The 17,267-nt window shown below is 47.9% G+C and overlaps 1 long non-coding RNA gene across 13 annotated transcripts in view; it reads right to left on the minus strand.

The window, feature by feature from the left end:
- The window catches only part of LOC138925004 (uncharacterized), a 100,437-nt gene that overhangs the window by 70,792 nt on the left and 12,378 nt on the right, over window positions 1–17,267 (minus strand). For 12 of the 13 annotated variants that reach the window (XR_011440577.1, XR_011440581.1, XR_011440585.1 and 9 more), the window contains one exon: window positions 4,948–5,113. This is a non-coding gene — a long non-coding RNA (uncharacterized lncRNA). Of the gene's footprint in view, window positions 1–4,947; window positions 5,114–9,435; window positions 9,672–17,267 lie in introns of all 13 variants that reach the window. The other variant, XR_011440582.1, reaches the window with a different exon arrangement.

Here is a 17,267-nt window from a genome sequence, read left to right on the forward strand (position 1 = left end):
AGCACCTAGATTATTCCCCTCCAAGCACTGATCCAACTGCAATTATCTTGTTTATTTATATGCATGTTTCTTTTCTACATCCTCATCAAACTGTGATATCCTTAAAGGCAGGGACAGAGTAAGGGGAATAAGCAAATAGTAGGCCCCAAATGCACAAAGCAATGGATAAAGGCAAGTTAAGAACCCCTGCAGGCTCTGAAGCCATCCATCGTCCCTCCCTGCCCCCAGGAACAGGTGTTAGACAGAACAGTGACAGGACCAAGCGGGAGCTCCTAACACATCTGGCTCAAAGCTGAGCGAGCTTGCATCCTGTTCTTCTTAGCCCATCCCTGGTCTTTCCCTGTAATCTCTCCACCTCAGTTTTGTGAGAGTGAGGGGAGTCCTCTCCATCAAGCAGCGCCATCCCAGAGAATATTCTTTGAAAGGGTTTAAGAAAAGAAATAATTCATCCCAAAATAACCCTTACTTGGCTTCCAGCTGCTCTGAACAGCTGGATGCTTTTTCTGAGCCAGATAGCTTCCGTCTCTACACTAATAAGATGGGGAGAAACCAAACACATTGAGATATGCTAAATGGGGTCATTGTCGTTAATTCCCTCAGGAAGATAAATGCCATTGGCTTTCTCCACAAAGATTTTCAGCAAACAGTTTTAAACTCTGTGTTTATTATTGGGCTGGGTATGATCAAAGAATCATGAAGTGCCTGCCATCATGAAATTTATAAACTAGATGTGCTGAGAAAACGATACGCGTTAGACAATTAGCAAACACTATGATTGGAACAAAAGCAGTAAACAGTGGTGGAGGGATAGAGCAACTGGGAAAGGGTCTTGGAGCAGTTTCAGCTATGTTTTGAAGGTATGAAAAGTTTAAGAAAAAGAGGGTAATCCAGAGGAAGAACACATTTGCAAAGGCTCGGAGGTAGGAATGAACCCGGAGTGACGCAGTGGCCTGATCAGATTTAGAAGTGTCAAGAGAGGAGGATTTAGGATCCAGATACCTAGGTAGGAGTCTCAAGTGTACCACTCACACAGTGAGTCACTTAACGTCTCTGAGCCTTTCGCCTCACCCACTAAATAAAGATATTACCTGCAATACGCCCTTACCTACCTCAGAGAGCCCTCGTGGAGTCAGAGGAAGGGCTGCACACACAGGAAGCGGGGCAGGACATGCAAGGCAGCTGGGTAGGATGGGGCCAGCCTGCCAAAGGCTTGAGAGCCAGGCAGAGATTTAGAACGGAACCATTTGCCTTGGAAAACCAGTGAAGGTTTCTCAGCTTGGATGTAACAGGACACACACTTTGTGGAAACACATTTTTTTTCTCATATTGAATAGAAGATGGCTGGTAAGCCAAGGCCACATGCCAACAAGCGACAGCAGCTCCGTGCTCAACAAATGAAAGATTTTATGAAAGTCATCACCCCAGGATTGAAAAGGCATCCAGTGCTCTTTCAAGAAAGCTATTATGCCCTAAAGTTACACTTTTACTGCTCCGTGACTTTTTTAGAGCAGTGTCTCTGAAAACAGGAGTTTGGCAACTCTCTGTGGTAAGGCTTTGTTCCCTCCTGAACACCGCCATCTGTGTTTAGAGTATGAGGAAGCCACTAGTTTGTCTGGCATTTTGCAAGCCTCCAAGTAGGAAAACATGACTTCCCAGGAGTGAGGTGAGCACGGCCCGGAGAAGGAGGGGCTAACAGGAGGGTAGCTAGCCAGAGCCAGCGAGCAGAGGGAACTTGCTGAACACCCCAACCCCCCACTTTTCTGAATATGCGTCTCAAGTCCCACAGAAGACTTTGCCCTGACACAGAATGGTATGTGTCTCGGGTCCCCACAGTATGTTTCTTAGCTTTTCCCTCCCTGCCCTGCGAGTCATCACATGCAGCCTCCTTAGTGAAGAGAGCACTGAATTCGGAAACACCGAATCTGAGCTTGGGGCCTGGCACTACCCAGGTACCAACTAACTGTCTTGAACCACTCGTTGCACACCCCCGTCTTGGAGTCGAAGGTGTCTCCTCTATAGAGAGAAATTGGTCTACTTCAGTATATCTCAAATTTAGCTAATTACCAGAATAACCGGAGATGTGTGTCTAAATGCAGGTTCCCAGGCACTGGGGAAATTCCCATTCTGTCAGTCCCGGGTACAGGCTTGGTAATCTGTATATTTAACATGGACCCAGGATGAATCACAAGGTTCAGGAACCACTGGGTCTCCACACCCTTCTCTGATCCCAATACTCTCGGATCCTCTGACTGGTGTGATGCAGCAGCTGATGTGGGTCAAAGAAGGCAGGAAAGCTGCTCCTGCTGTAGAGACTTCCCTGAGCCCTCTCCACTCCTTCTGCCATGCACACTTAATTGATCCCTGGCTACCTTTGGACCCATGTTGGAGCTGGTTGCCAGCTCACCTCTCTTACAGTCTGTGAGGCACTCGAGGGCAGAGGATATGTCTTATTCATGTCTCTGTTCTATCCACAGCACCCGGAAGAGTGCCTGGCGTGCAGTAGGCACACAGTGAATTTTGAATGGTGATGCCCTTAGTGCTGTAGGTCTGTGTTCTTTCTGTTCTTTCCACCTCCTCCTGTGGCCAAGAGACACGTGAATGAGGATCAGAATTGGCAAGCCAAGTGTCTGCAGTTTCAACCTGGGCATCTGTCCAGACCCAAGGCACCCTTGTATCACCAAGTGCAGCATGGCCCCTAGAGACTTGCTGCCTTATCCTCTCCCTGCCAACCCTGGCCCAGCCAGGACTGTCAGTGATGGGGGCTCCTGGTCCATGGGGCTCCAATTCAGCCCAGCATTCAGAGGCATGTCCTGGGAAGAAAACTGGCCTCCTCCCAGCAGAGAGATGGGCTGCAGGCCACCAGCCACAGGCCCCCACTGTGCAGCCCTGCTTGTCTTTTCTAGCTCAGCCTTACCAGGCGCCCTCCTCCCCAGCCAGCACTCCTCCTGAGAGAGCAGTGTGTTTAAGATTCCCAGCACGAGGTATAAGAGGTGATTCAAGCATCTTGCTGCAGAGTGAACTAATCCCACCAGGTTAATTCTCCCCTCCGTTCATTCCGTCTTATTAGAGCTGACGGGCACCCTGTGATGCTTCATTACCTGTGCCACTCCAAGGCATGGCTCTCTGTTAATGAGCTGAGTGATGTGGGGGGCCCCCTGGGAAGAACCCCAGTTGGATGCATTTGTCCTGAAAAGGGAGAAGCCCTGGACCACCCAGACCTGTCCACAGGGCAAAGCTATTAAGAAGAGAATGGACAGGACTAAAGGGCTGAGGATGCTTCTGTGCTTGGTGGAGGTCAGAAGAGGACAGAGGGGCCACCCTTGCCCTCCTCGCTGGCCCCAATCTCTCTCCTTCCCTCACACTTGACAGCTTACAGGAAATGTTTAGTTTACATCAAAGGCCCCATGGCTGGAAAGACCCCAACTTCTGCTCACTTAATCCAACTGCCGCCTCAATCATCACACCCTGTTTTCCAACAGAGAAAGTGCCATTTCCTCCAAAAGGTCCAGGGCCTTTGAAATGACCCAAGGAAAGAAGGAAAGAGATGAAGTTTTGCGGTGGCAAGTGGGGAAAGAGTGCTTATGAGTGCGTATGCACGTCAGCGCCTGGGTGTGGGCTGGTGGCAGGCGAGGGTGCGGTGAGAGAAGGGGTCCAGTGCAGCACTGTCCGTCTTTCTCCTTAAACTGCTCGGGCCTTTCCCCCACTGTCTGGATGAAAGAGATCTCTGCTAATTAATCAAGTCCTCTCCACTTTGGTGAGTGAGGGCTCCCATCAGAGACTAAAAATACTGCAACAGCTAGCAGAGGGCGGTCAACTTGGCATGGCAGGCTGCGAGGAGGTGGAGGGTGCATCAGGAAGGCACAATCATTTCACCAGCATGCGATGCTTCTCTTCCAAGAAGCCTCATTGCCAAGTGCACTCCTGTTGCGTGCTCTCTCCTGCTTCATCTGATCCACATTTTATTCCCTGTATCTCTGTTCTCAGGCCCCCTACTCTGCTGGGTGGCATTTAATTTGTTACATTCCATGTGCTCCTTTTCAAGAGCTTGTGTCTGTGGAAATTTCTGTCTTTTGCTACAGTTCTCAATTTTTGTGGTCCAAAGGGAGGAAGAAAGAAAGAACACGATAAAGGGAGCACGCCTGTGTGTTGGGGAGCAGCTCCTCCAATGAAAGGGCCTCTGCATGCATTGCACAAAGGAAAAACTCAGAGACAAGTAGAAAGAAAAAAGAAAATAGCTCACTGAACACACTGTGGTGTCCAGCATAAAAGGGTCTCGGGGCAGAATGGCCCCTGTGAGGCTTCGCTCAGAGAGGAATGGCAAGCAACTCTGCAGAAGGAAACCAAAGTAAAAACATTCCTGGAAAACAAAACCAAATGAGCTCTGGGCACTTGGCAGGAAATAAAAAAGAGTAAGAATGAGATCCCAAGACTCTTCTATCATATCTACTGGTTCCCCGTCCCATCACTCTACCACCACACCCCAACCTCCACGTGGGCTCTCATCCTGCTCTTCACCCTTTGACTGCTGCTCATAGCTCACCAGAAGGGGGCCAGTTTCCAGGCAAGTGGTATCACTTCTCAATGCCTCAGTTTCTCTTTCTATAAAAGGAGTGCTCTGATGACGTCCCCATCCACACCAAGGGAATTGAGAGGACGATAGCCTTTGGATATGAAAGTACTCTGAACTAGTTGGAGGTAAAGCACTATTCCAACACTTGCAACAAAGGAGACAAGTGGATTTTGATGCCTTTAGGAAGAACAAGGGTAAAGAGTCTGGGGGAAGTTGGTGGAGAGAGTATTTGGAATCATAGATTTTGAACTTGCACAGCTTCCACCAAGAGGGAAGCAGTGAAATCTCTGTCCAGTCCATCATCAGCCCACAATTCTGTTCTTCAACCCTCTCCATACCCCAAACCCAGAGTCATCCGTGTTACTCACAGCTCTTACCTTCTTCTGGCTCTGGATAGTGCTCCTTCAGACATCAGATTCTCCTCATCCCTCCTCTCCATCACCTCCCTGGCCTCCACTCCAGGCTTCCATGGCAGAAGGGGTGATTAATGAAAATGTTGTATAGGCAATGCATTCCAAGATTAAAGTCTATGAAGAGCAGCACCTGCAAGGTTGAAAAATCCTGGTCAGCATCTGTGTCACACCTGGGCCCCATGGGGTTTTAGCTGGCATGAGAAATGGCCCAGGCAGAGGGCAAGGAGCAGTTCTTCAAGTCATCAAATGTCAGAATATTTGAGCTGGATGGGGTTTCAGAGGTCATGTGGTCCTTTCCCCTAACTGGCTCAAATCCTCCTACAACACGTCAGATAGGTGGTCATCCAAACTGGTAGATGTGGAGACCTCGCTGCTCCACAAGGTGTATTACTCCATAGTTATTTGTTAGAAAAATAAGCTCAAGCCTACCTCACTTTAACCACTATCTCCACCGGTGCCATTCATTCATTTCTTCATTCACTCATTCAGCAAATATGTACAGATTGCCTATCATGCGGCAGGCACTGGTCTACGACGACAGAGATGCCATGGCAAACAAGATATACCATTCTCACAGAGTATATCCTGCAGGGACACACACCAGCAAGCAGGCACTCACAGTCTAGAGCTACAATAGGGCATGCAGGGACCAACAGGGACACATAGGAGAGATGCCAGCTGAGATATTTTCGTGGGTTATGGTGGTGCAGGTCAGGAAAAGCTTTCTGGGAGAACTAACGTCTAAGCTGAAACTTGATCTAAAGGTTATCAAGTCAAAGGGGGACTAAGGGGGAAGAATGACTTGGGGGAGTCAGAAGAAGACCAGGGCCAGGGAACTTGTAAGCAAGCTGTAGGAGATGACCAGATGGACTAGGGTGGTGGCAGCCAGGGTGAAGAGAAAGAACGCACTCTTGAGATTTCATGTGCCTTTAAGCCCTTATGACCAGCTCCCAAGTTTTGTTCCTGGCCTGGGTCCAAAGCCCCTTTCCTCTTCTCCCTTGACCTCAGCCTCTCTATACACTCACGACCTCCTCCACCTGCCTCAGCTCTGGCCCAGGGCCTCACCCCCACCTCCCATTGGACTCCTGTGGCTGCTCCTCGGTTCTGGCTCGACAGCTTCTCAGTGCCATTTGCTCTCTTCTATCAGATCACTGTGCTCAATGGCTCCAAGGCCCCAGATCACCACATTCTAGTCCTACCAGGTTTTCTCAAGCCTATCAGAAGCGAGTCAAAAATTGTCTCCCATTTGTCCTGGTCTTTCCAGTGGGAAGCACAGGAAATAGGTCTAGCTCTTCCATGAGAGCTTCCAAGGTGTTTCAAAGGTGGTCTCAGGCCTCCTCTCCTCCAGGTTAAGCATTGTCTTCCCTAGTTTCAAATCACCTCTTCTCTATTATGATTACTAGTCTCTGGATGAGATTTTAAATTAAAACTACCTTTTTATAAGTAAAACGTTATGTAGCCACAAAGTGGAATATTATTCAGCCATAAAAAGGACTGAAGCACTGATTTATGCTACAATATGGATGAACCTTGAAAACAGTATATACTAAGTGAAAGAAGCCAGGTCCAAAAGTGCACATATGGTGCGAGTCTATTTATACGGAATACCCAGAATAGGCAACTTCATAGTGACAGGAGGTAGATGAGTGGTTGCCAGGGCCTGAGGGGAGCAGGGAATGGGGATGGGTATCTGTTTGGGGTGATGGAAATATTCTGGAACTAGATTGTGGTAATAGTTGCACAATGTTGTGAATGTACTTAATGCCACTGAATTGCACCCTTTAACATGGTTAAAATAATAAATTTTATGTTATGTGTATCTTACCACAACAAGAAAACCTCTCTGTATCTTGTAAGGCATTTTCCTATAGTGTACAGTGGACTCTTTAATCCCCCTTCAGCCTGGGTACCACTCCTCTTTTGTAGATGAGGGAGCTGAGGTTCTGCCTGCCTTGGGGTTATGAGCAGCACCTGGGGATAAGGCCGGGCCGTCTCATCCAGAGCCCACATTCTCAGCCCTACACAGCCGCACTCAGGCCAGGAGTGGAACCTCGATCAGCACAGGAGGAGCTGAGCTACTGACACATTGCCCTTAATAACAAGGGTTAAAGTGGCGCCCACCGTGTGCTGTGCTGGTGAAGAACTTCCGTTTACCCACTTTGCAATGGCAGTGTGCAAGTGGGAAGTTTGAGATGGGAAAGGAGACAAACTTCTTACTTGAGAACTAGAACAAAAAGAAAACCGTACCACATTACCTTCTCCCCATATCGAGACCCCAGGCCTGGAGCTGATGGTGGGGCGGGTTTAGAGGACAACGACAGCTCTCCCTCCTCCCTCTCCTGCAGTCGGGGACGTCCTCATAGAGAAGGTAGGCGCAGAGGAGCAGGTGGTTGAGGGAGGGGAAGGAGGGGGTCACCCAGGATGCTGGGAAGGACACTTGGGAAGAGAGTGGGAGGCAGGATTGGGAAGTTTGTGGAAAAGCAGCGAGAGGCATAAAGCAGGAGGGAGAGCGAGGAGAAGAGATGCTAGTCCGGGAAGGTGAACGGCAGGAAAGCCCTTACAGCTGGGCAGGCTGGGGAAGAATGTGACACAGAACAGATTTCCCTCTTCCCAAATCCCCCGGAATGGAGGGAGGGGGCTGCCTTGTGCAGAACTGGGAACTTGCTCTGACCAGGGTCCTTCATTATCTGACAGGATACAAATAGCTCTTAGGACCAGACAGAACAGAGGCAGTTGAGGGGATAGAGAGCGAATAACTAAGAATAACCCAGACAGGGCAGGTCTGACTGAGCGCAGGGCTGGAAGGGGGTTAGAAGGCAATGAATAGAGGTAAGTGAGAAGGGAGTGCAGAGAGCTGGAAGGGCGCACAGCCATGCAGGACCTCCCCAAACTTAGCCCCGGGAGGGGCCAGGTCAGTTTCCCTCAGGACACACAGAGGTGGGCTGTCCTGGGCCTGTCGGGGGAGAAAAGCGACATGGAGGCCTCAAGACCTCGGGAGTCACATTGTCAGTCTCTGAGTAATATGACAAAACAATCAGCTAAGCCCTGGCAGATGTTATCTGATTTATTCTGTATAAGAACAAGTCAGAAAACAGGCTGAGGACGTATAGAGAGATTTGCTCACATGCAACCAGCTGAGGCGGAGAGATGTGAGCCCAGGTCAGTCATGTAGGGATCCCCTCCTTGGCCCCGGGGTTTGAATTCTGGCCTTTGGATGAAAGGCAAGGAGGGTGGGGTGGGCTATAGACAAGCTTATGCTCACAGACCTCAGGGGACTTGGCAGAGGACCTGAGGGGACAGAGCTGGGAGGACATGTGATCATTGGAGGTATGGGAGGTAGGAGCCCATGACAGTGTGTGCCTAGCACTTGCAGGCACGGTCACAAGTACCCAGAGGCACGAAGGCCACACAGGAGCCAGCTCTCTGAGCACTTGCACTGGGACTACTGCTCAGAACTGGTGGGTTGTCCACTTCCTCCTTAGCTGGGGAGCCCTGTCTTCAGTGAGGGCCCTTTTCCACAACTGTGGTCCGATCTCAGTCCAAGGACACCTGTCTCTTGAATAAGGAAAGCTGCCTACAGGTCCCATCTCACACATGAGGAAGTGGCCACAGAGGGGTTAGCTAAGACATCCAAGGCCACACAGCTGATAATAACAAAAACTAACATTTACACCTAGGGCAATCTGACCCTTTCAACCGTGCTTTCCCGCCACACACTGCCGGTCCATTTCTCAGTGGGACATTCTTGAACACTGGCCCCTGACCAAGTCAGCTTCTTCCAAAGACCAGATGCAAAGAAAGAGCTGTGCACCGCCCAGGAGGCCGAGCGCTCTGGCTGGCTGTGTGTTACGGTGTTGGCAGAGGCCCACTAGTGAGCCTGCCACCTTTGACTCAGCCGAAGCTCCCAGGTCCTGGACCTGGTGCCACCACTCTGCACCACGTTTTGAAAAACAGCTTCTGAAAGAAGCCACCCAACAGGAACCACTCATGTCTCTACTCCAAAGTTAGGGACCATGTGGGTTTTCCCCCAGAAGCTCTGGTTCAAAAGCCCAAGTCAGGTTTTGATAGAGGATGCGATGCCAATTCTTCAGATTGTTTTACGCCACGTAGGCTCCCTGAGACAATGGAGATGTCTGTCTCAAGACTGTCTTTGTCAGCTGCCACTCTGCAGAGCACTGCCCCGAGTCCTTGAACACCTCCATCTGGATACATCCAGAAGGCATTTGACCAGTCCGTGCCTCACTTTTCCCATCTGTAAAATGGATGAGAAGAACCAGACACGCCTCACACAAACCCCTGCTCTACTTCTCTCTAGAGGTGCGGCCGTGTCAGCACCAACCTCTGAGAGCCTGTTCCCCCTCCCACAAAATGGGGAAAATCATCATGATGTACTTTTTACTTTTGTGTCTGCCCAGTATCCATCCTCCCTTGTTCTAGAAACATCATCTTTACCTTCCTTTGGGGTCTGATAGGTCGATTCCTTCCAGGAGTTACAGGGCTCGCCTCATGACTCAGGTCTGACCAATCAACATATTCCATCCCCCGCTGGTGACCAGTTCAGGGACAGGTCACATGCACAGAGCTCAATCCCAGGATGTTTGCTGAACATGCTGTGGAGGAGAGGTCCTCTCTCTGCCAGGATCAATGGCAGTAAGGATGACATTAGCCCAGGACTGTCTGGGGCTACCCTAAGGAAAGAACTCGTCTGAGAGTGAAGCCAACATGGAGGAAGCCAGAGCCACAACAGGAGGGGAGAAGGAGAGAAGAGGGAAGAGAAACAGACCAAGTCCCGGTGATGCTGTTTGAGTCCCTGGAACCAGCTGTGCTTGCAGTCAGTCCTAACGCCTCCACTTTTGTTTACATGAACAAGTTGAATTGGGTTTTTGACACCAAAATAGAAGTGATGCCTGTAAAATAGGCTTGCTGTGAGGCTGGTTGAGATAACATAAGTGAAGCACCTAGCCCAGTGCCTGGCACAGAGTGAGCCCTCAATAAATAATGATAGCTGTTATGGGCAGTAAAGGAGATGATGGATGTAAAAACTCTCAGAAAGGCATAAAGTGTTATATAAAAGTAAGGTACCTTTTATGTGCTTTCCTGTTCTTCAATGATCTATACCTCCCATTGCAGCTTTACTGCCCACTCTCTTGTTCTCTAAATATTTCATGTGCCCAATTAGACGGTGAGAACCTCGTGGTAGAGACCAGGGTTCATATTTTGTTGTAGGCGTCTTAGAGTATAACGTGGTTGAAGCATACACAGCGTAGCAAGGTGGTCAACATCACAGGCTTTAGTGGCTGAACGCCTGGCTTCAAATGCCGGCTCTGACCTTTCAGGCTGGGGAACCGCAGGGCGATAATTTCACTCCTCTGGGTCCCAGTTTTCTGCTCTATAAAGTGGGGCCAATGCTTGTACCTACCTCATTTAGTTGTTATGAAGATTAAATTCATTAATAGTTGTAAAGCATGTGTAGCAGTGCCTGTGACACAATGATCCCTACGAAAGTGTCTGCTAAGTAAACACTTGCCAATTATTGTATTATTGTAACTCAAAAGATTCACTGAATAGTCAAAGGCTATACACCCCTTTCCTTAATAGTGCAATGAAGAAGATAAGCCCCTGTCTTTCAAGTAATAATGGCTATCATTTTCAGGGGCATGCTCTCTGCCTTCATCTTTTTATCCTCATGTTCTCATCAAGCACTTTAAACCTGGAAGGAGCCAAAAGAGACTTGTCACTTTACAGATGGGAAAAGACAAGTCCAGCAGCCTCCATGATTTATCCAAGTGGGAACAGCTTATCAGAAACAGAGCGAGGAGGCGAATCCAGGTCCCCTGACTCCAGACCCGTCACGCCCTCCTCACTGCCCCACACTGCCTAAGGAGACAACACACAAGCATATGGCCAAGATACACAAACACAAACACCTGTGGCTGCACAGATTCCTCCCTTCCTTTAACAAATATTTATTTCACACTGAAATGTGTACAACTTCCAAGAAATCAGGAAAGTGGACACGGGTGAAGCAGAACCACTTCCCACCCTGTTGTTCTTGTGAAACAGGTGGTGTAGTTATCTTTCTCATTCCTTTGGCAAATGTTTAAGCATTTATGATTTGCCAAGCATGGGGGAGAGATACAGTGTCAACATAAAGAACATAGTCCTTTCCCACACAGAACTTACAATATCATGGGTTTGGCCACACTATAAGTGCTCAATGATATTTATTGAATCAACAAATTAATCCTTGAAACTGCCAATGAATCAACGGATGGATGGACAGATGGATTGATGGATGGGCTTTTCCAAGGACATGCGTCTTTGAGCTTTGTGCACAGGACATTGCACAATTGTCTTTCCTTAATTTTTTCCCCCAAGGAATGTGATGTGTAGCATGAGAGACTGAATCTGATAATTTAGGAGATGGAAGGAACCTAAGAGATCAGGAAACCCAACTCCCTCACTTTACAGATAAGAAAAGTGGCACTCAGAGAGATGTAGGTCACACGTGTTCGATTCTGTGACCACCTTTACAAACATAGCCACCCAGCAGCACAGATTCCAAGTCCTGGAATGGGATCACATCCTAGGAAAGTTAAGTTTCATCCCCAGAGCTCCTCAACCCAGAGAAGCCATGCTTCAGGAGGGCTACCTGTAGAATGCACTTAGCTTCCCCCAGAAGGTTGACCATGCCTTTGTCCCATCAGGAGAGAATGAGTCCTGGCTAAGGACTCAAAGATCATCAGATGGGGCTTAGAGCACCAACTTGCAAGGCTCTAATAAAGTCCATGTGCTTACAGCAGGAGTCTGCCTCTTCCTGTGATTACTGCTCAATAATTGTTCTTGAGGGAAAACATCTGTTGTTTCTATCCCATTGCTGGTTGTCTTCCCCTATTTGTCCCAACGCTAATGCCACTTCAGTCATGGCTTGGCTGGTGTGCAGTGGCTAGGACATATGGCTCTGGTTTCCTTTTCATTTCCAATGTGCCTTGTCCCTTTGCTAGTCCGGTCCCCCTCTGGCCCCACTGTATTCTCTGTTGCTTCCTCCCCACTTAGTATCTTGATTTGAGAAGCATCTAGTCTAACCCAAAAGTACTTGGGCTTCCCTCCTGATCTCCTACTCTATCTTTAAACCTCAATACCTCTGGCTGCCATGCCTGGGAATACCACTAAAGCACAGCTTCACTGCTTTGGGAAACTGTATCAGTCTTTTTGGTTTACAATAAGATCATCTCATTACCAAAAGAATTCCAAACTGAGACCTGAAGATGATGGTGTTAGACACAATAACTATCATCAGACAGGAGCCAGACCATCTAGTCCTTGAAATTTTGTTGCAAACCACTCAGGCTAGTGTAAGATTTCTCAATGCAATTTAACTGCTAGAAGGCAATGAAATTCCTCATACCCTCCCTGTGGAAACAAAACGTCAAATGACACAGGTTAAGAAATGCAAACCTAGCCACCTGCCGTGCTCAAAGAGCACTTGGCCCCTAAATAGTTATTCCTTTTGATTTTTGAATTACACACTGGGGTGCAATTTAATCCACAGAGATCCAACTTTCCTGTACTTCCCAGTACAAGGCTGGAAGCCACAAACCTCCAAAGCTAGTGATCCTTTTTTCCTTAGGCCAAAATCTATGGTTTATTTCTGCCCAAAGAACATGACCTAAGTAAGGGAGGAAATGAGCAAAACTGCAAAGCCCCAGGGACAGAGAGAAATTAAGCTGAACCTGAGGAAACCAGGTACGAAGTACAGAGGGGGTTAATTTCTAAAAAGGAGATGCATCCTAGTCTACACCTCTGGCCTTGCCTTCTTCAAGATAGTCCTGTTCTTTGAAAGTGATAGTAGCCTTCGGGACACTGAGAAAGGTCACAAAAACTGGGGACCATCAAGGAAGACAGTTAAAAATTAGCCCATCCTCCTTAGCTTGTTTTCTCTCTGAACCAGAAGATAAGCAGATACACCCAGATTTGAGATGCACCATGTCACACAAGGTGACACAGCAAAATAACGCTCTCTCCATGGCAGGGCCGGCCGGGGCAGAGGCAGAGGCCAGGCAGAGGAACACAGCTTGAAGTGAACGGAAGCAAATACTGAAAAAGGAAGGATGCCAACTTGAATTTGTAATGTCCAGCCTCTGGCACAGTCATCATCCTACTAACTCCATGTATTTGTATTGAAGAGCCAGTGTATTTGTTCTCAAAGCAAGAGCTTCCCTACCACCACATTCAGAACTATTTGCCGAGCCTGTGTCCTTAAACGTTCACAGTATTTTTATCGAACATTAGGAAAGCCCTTGGTAATTTGCAGCAATTTAGTATGCTTGCTTTGCTTTTAGAAAATCCACAGCAATTCAATAAACATCCAGTCACTGTGGCTGTTAACACACACACAGTATCTCTCCACAGCTGCCTGCCAGCTGTCACTTCAGGAAAGCAAGCCATCAGAGCCTCCCCACAGCCTCCCCTCCTCCCCGACCCTCACTCCATCCTCTCTTCTACTCAATGTGAAGATCAGCCCCAGAAAACCATGTCCGCCACAGCCGGCATTCCCCTCCTCTCTGGGGAACTGGGAAACCCAGGGCACACAGATGAGTAGGTAGACCCATTGTGTGGCCCAACTTGTCCTCATTTGGCTGTTAGGGGCCATCTGTTGCATTATCAGCATTGAGCAAGACCAGAGAAGAAGGGCCCACCTCACCATCTGCTCGCTTCAGCACACGCTGCTTTGGACTTGCTGAGCCTGGTCCCAGCTGTGCACCCACAAAGGCAATAATCTGGACTCTACCACCAAAGCCTACTTCTGCTGCTTCCTAAGTTTAATTACTTGTTTTTAAGTTCCAAATAACATTGTCTTTCCCTGTTTTTCCCACTTGATCTGAAGTTCTACAGATAACCACAGAAATTGTCCCTGAATAAATGTTCTACTCTTTACTCTTTACCAAAGAATATACTTGCACAAACTATCCAATAAGATCCACAGGTATCATCCTATCCACGAGATCACAGTTCTGGTAGAGACCTACTGCTTTTTTGAGCCAAGATTACATCTTTTGGGCCTTATCTTGACATCCTTAGCATAAGACTTGACATATAATAAGCACTTTATTACTATGTATTGACTTTAATAAATAAAATCATTCATTATTGAGCACCACTGTCTAATTACTTAGACAGTGGAGCATAAAAAGGCTCAGTGACATTGCATCTTGTCCCTTCAATGAATCCAAACCACACACCTTCCTGGAGATCTCTAGCAGCCTTTAGTATCTCTGAATTCAGTTAAACTCAGTATGGTTTCCAAATAAGACTAAAAATATTGACATTCCCTAAGTAAACAGGTCATGCCCATTTCACACTATGAATCCTGCCATTGGTCACCAATCAATAGGTATCAGCTGCCAGTTGCTACCCACCGGGCAGCTAGAAACAGGCGTCTAGCAATAACAACCTTAGAGGTACATCTGCATTGTAGCTTCCACCATGTTCCTTCCTCAGGCAAACTTACTACAACTAAGGCTGTGCAAATCTGGCCACCTACCCCACCCATCTCTAGCACTCCTGGAGCACAGCGGCAACTGCTCATCGTCAAAAACCATGCAAAGCCATGTCACTGCTTTCACACACATGGGCCTTCTAGCACGAAATGTTGAGTAGCCTCTTCTAATGGGGCCACCACCTTCTGTGGGGCATGATGTGAACCACAAAGGGTGCTGTAGGGCACTGCTCTGCCATCCTCTTCATCCCAGGCCTTCCAGCCTGGAAATGCTCACAGCCACAAACAGCTGTCAGCAAGGAATAAGCTACTTTTCTGAGTTGTGTCATGTTTTGGGTTCAATGCGCTGCTTTCCAGCTGAAGATATACATTGTGATGGATGTCTGTGAGGTATGCCAATGTCCCAGATGGCCCCCATCCCCAACAATTTCCAAAACCCGGCCTCCCCAACAGTTGTGTGTTGTGTCAGTCTCAGTGATGAACACTGTGCCCAGAAAGGGATAGGATGAGAATTTTAAATGGTGCTTCCTGCATCCATGGCCTAGATCAGAAGCCCCTAAAAAGACATGTTTGGTAAATTCATCCAAAATCACAGGTGACCAGGAGCGAGGTGAGGACAAATTCTTCAGACGCACATGGATTTATTAAATATTTAAAGTTGCCACATAGATCTAAGGAGCCAGGTTATTTACTTTTGCAGGGTTGATCCATCATTTGTTTCCCTGAAGAATGCCAGGCCTTTAACTACTCATCTGATTCTGTCTGTGGCAACCACATTGTTGCTACCCTGGCGCTTACTATTTTATCCACACGGCTCCTGGGCCGACCAATGGCTACGTGACGCTGATGCTGCAGTGGGACTATTTGCTTTGAGAGTCATTTGCCCCCGTCCATTCACTCAACACTCCCCTCCCAAAACCAAAAGAAATTTCTTTTAAAGAAGAGAAATGAAATAATAACTGTTTATTTCTTTCCTTCTTGCTTCAAAAAGGAGATTTACTTTCAAAAACCCCATTAAGAGTTTGATGTGTTTGCTGAAAAAATTACTGCTGAGTTAAAAAGCACCAGCAAATTACATTGGCCTGCAGCCCCTAGGAGCTGTGAGGCCTCAAGATAAGCAGAGTTCTTGTCTCAGCTGCAGTGGTGTGGTTTGAATTGATACCAGTTCAAATTACCTTTCCACATGTTGGGTGGCAGGAGGCATTCCATTATTTGTCAGTCTCCGTGATAACAGTAAACAGGTGTTAAGTACCTGCAGGTGAGCTCGACATGGTCCCATACCCAGAAACGAGGACACTGCCCTCAAGTTGCTCCAGCCCAGAAGAGACAAGGCAGGGACTCTGTCACCGATTTGTCCTCCAGACTCATCGGAGATTTTGCTTCCACTCGGCAGCCAGTTATTTCCTACAATGTCACGGTAACACCTCACTCATTTGTTATTACTGATTATTCAGTTTAGGCTGAAACCCAGCTTTATATTGATCTGGGGGAATAATTGGTGGAAAGAGGTATTCTGGGTAAAATAAAAAAATGGTATAAATAAGCTAAGGGGAAGACTTGTACTTCTGTACAAGAACAAAGCTGATATAAATAGCAGCAGTAGGCGCTCACATCACCGCCCCCACGTCAAGGGGAGGTTCTCAAAGGCTGTCAGACACTGTGTAGGTCCAAGTCCAGAGTATAGGTCTTTGTCCACATTTGAGATGGAAAGTGCATTTTAGATCTAACATTGTCATTTTACAGATACGGGAAGTGAGGCCCAATGAGTAAAAAGACTTTTCCAGAATGTCTGAGTGTTTCCATGATGCTCATTACCAGTGTTTAACATCCCACTCGCAGGAATAAAGGAAGTTGAGCCCTTGGAAGCCAGTTTGAAGTAGACACACACACACACACACACACACACACACACACTTATTCCCACACCACCACACCTTTCCCCTGGACCTATAACTTAAGCAAGCATTCCCAGCTGTGAGCATTAGCATCTGCCCTAGACACACTCACAGTCTAATTAAGAAGGTCCGGCTTAGGGAAAAGTTACAGGATGGAAATCCATTAAGCCACCTGTTAAAGTGTGTGGTGTGGGCTCTGAGGGACTCAGTGTAGAATAAGGTGCAGAGGCCCAGTGAGTATGCTCAAGAACGGTGATGCTGGGGAGATGTCCCAGACAGCGGGGCCACCACCGCTCCACCCTGCTCTCTCGCTTGGACTGCTGAGACAGTCCGGGACTCGTCTCTCTGCTTCAACTCTTACTCTCCACCCCACCTCCCCTGCTAATCCATTCTCAGTAAAGGAGTCAGAGAACTTTTACAACATGAATCAGATCACATCATTCCCCTGCTTAAACCCCTCCAGTGGCTTGCCATCGCTCTTGGAAGAAGTGCTAGTGGCCTCCAAGGTTCTCCATGATCTGACCCTGAGACCCTCGCCAAGCTCGCCGACAGCCTTGCTTCTCTGGCTCCGCTTGCTCCAGGCCTTCCTCAGCGCCATAAGCAGCCCCAGATGGTTCGCATCACAGGCCTTGGCGTGGCTGTTTCTTCTGCCCAGAACACTGCCTTCTGAGAACGACCTCTGACCACTCTATTACCCTCGGTCACACTTCCCTGTTTCATTTTGCTTTACACCACATATAATTCTAAATTATCCTACTCACTTATAGGCTTATTGTCTGCTTCCCTGCAAAGTGTTTCTGGTGGCCTATGGATTGCCAGGGAGAGACCGCACATGCACAGTAGAGTCTGGTTAAGTTCCAAATTCCATCTTCTCAATACAGAGAAGCTCT

Source organism: Equus caballus, chromosome 7 (assembly GCF_041296265.1).
Source record: "Equus caballus isolate H_3958 breed thoroughbred chromosome 7, TB-T2T, whole genome shotgun sequence".
NCBI lineage: Eukaryota > Metazoa > Chordata > Mammalia > Perissodactyla > Equidae > Equus > Equus caballus.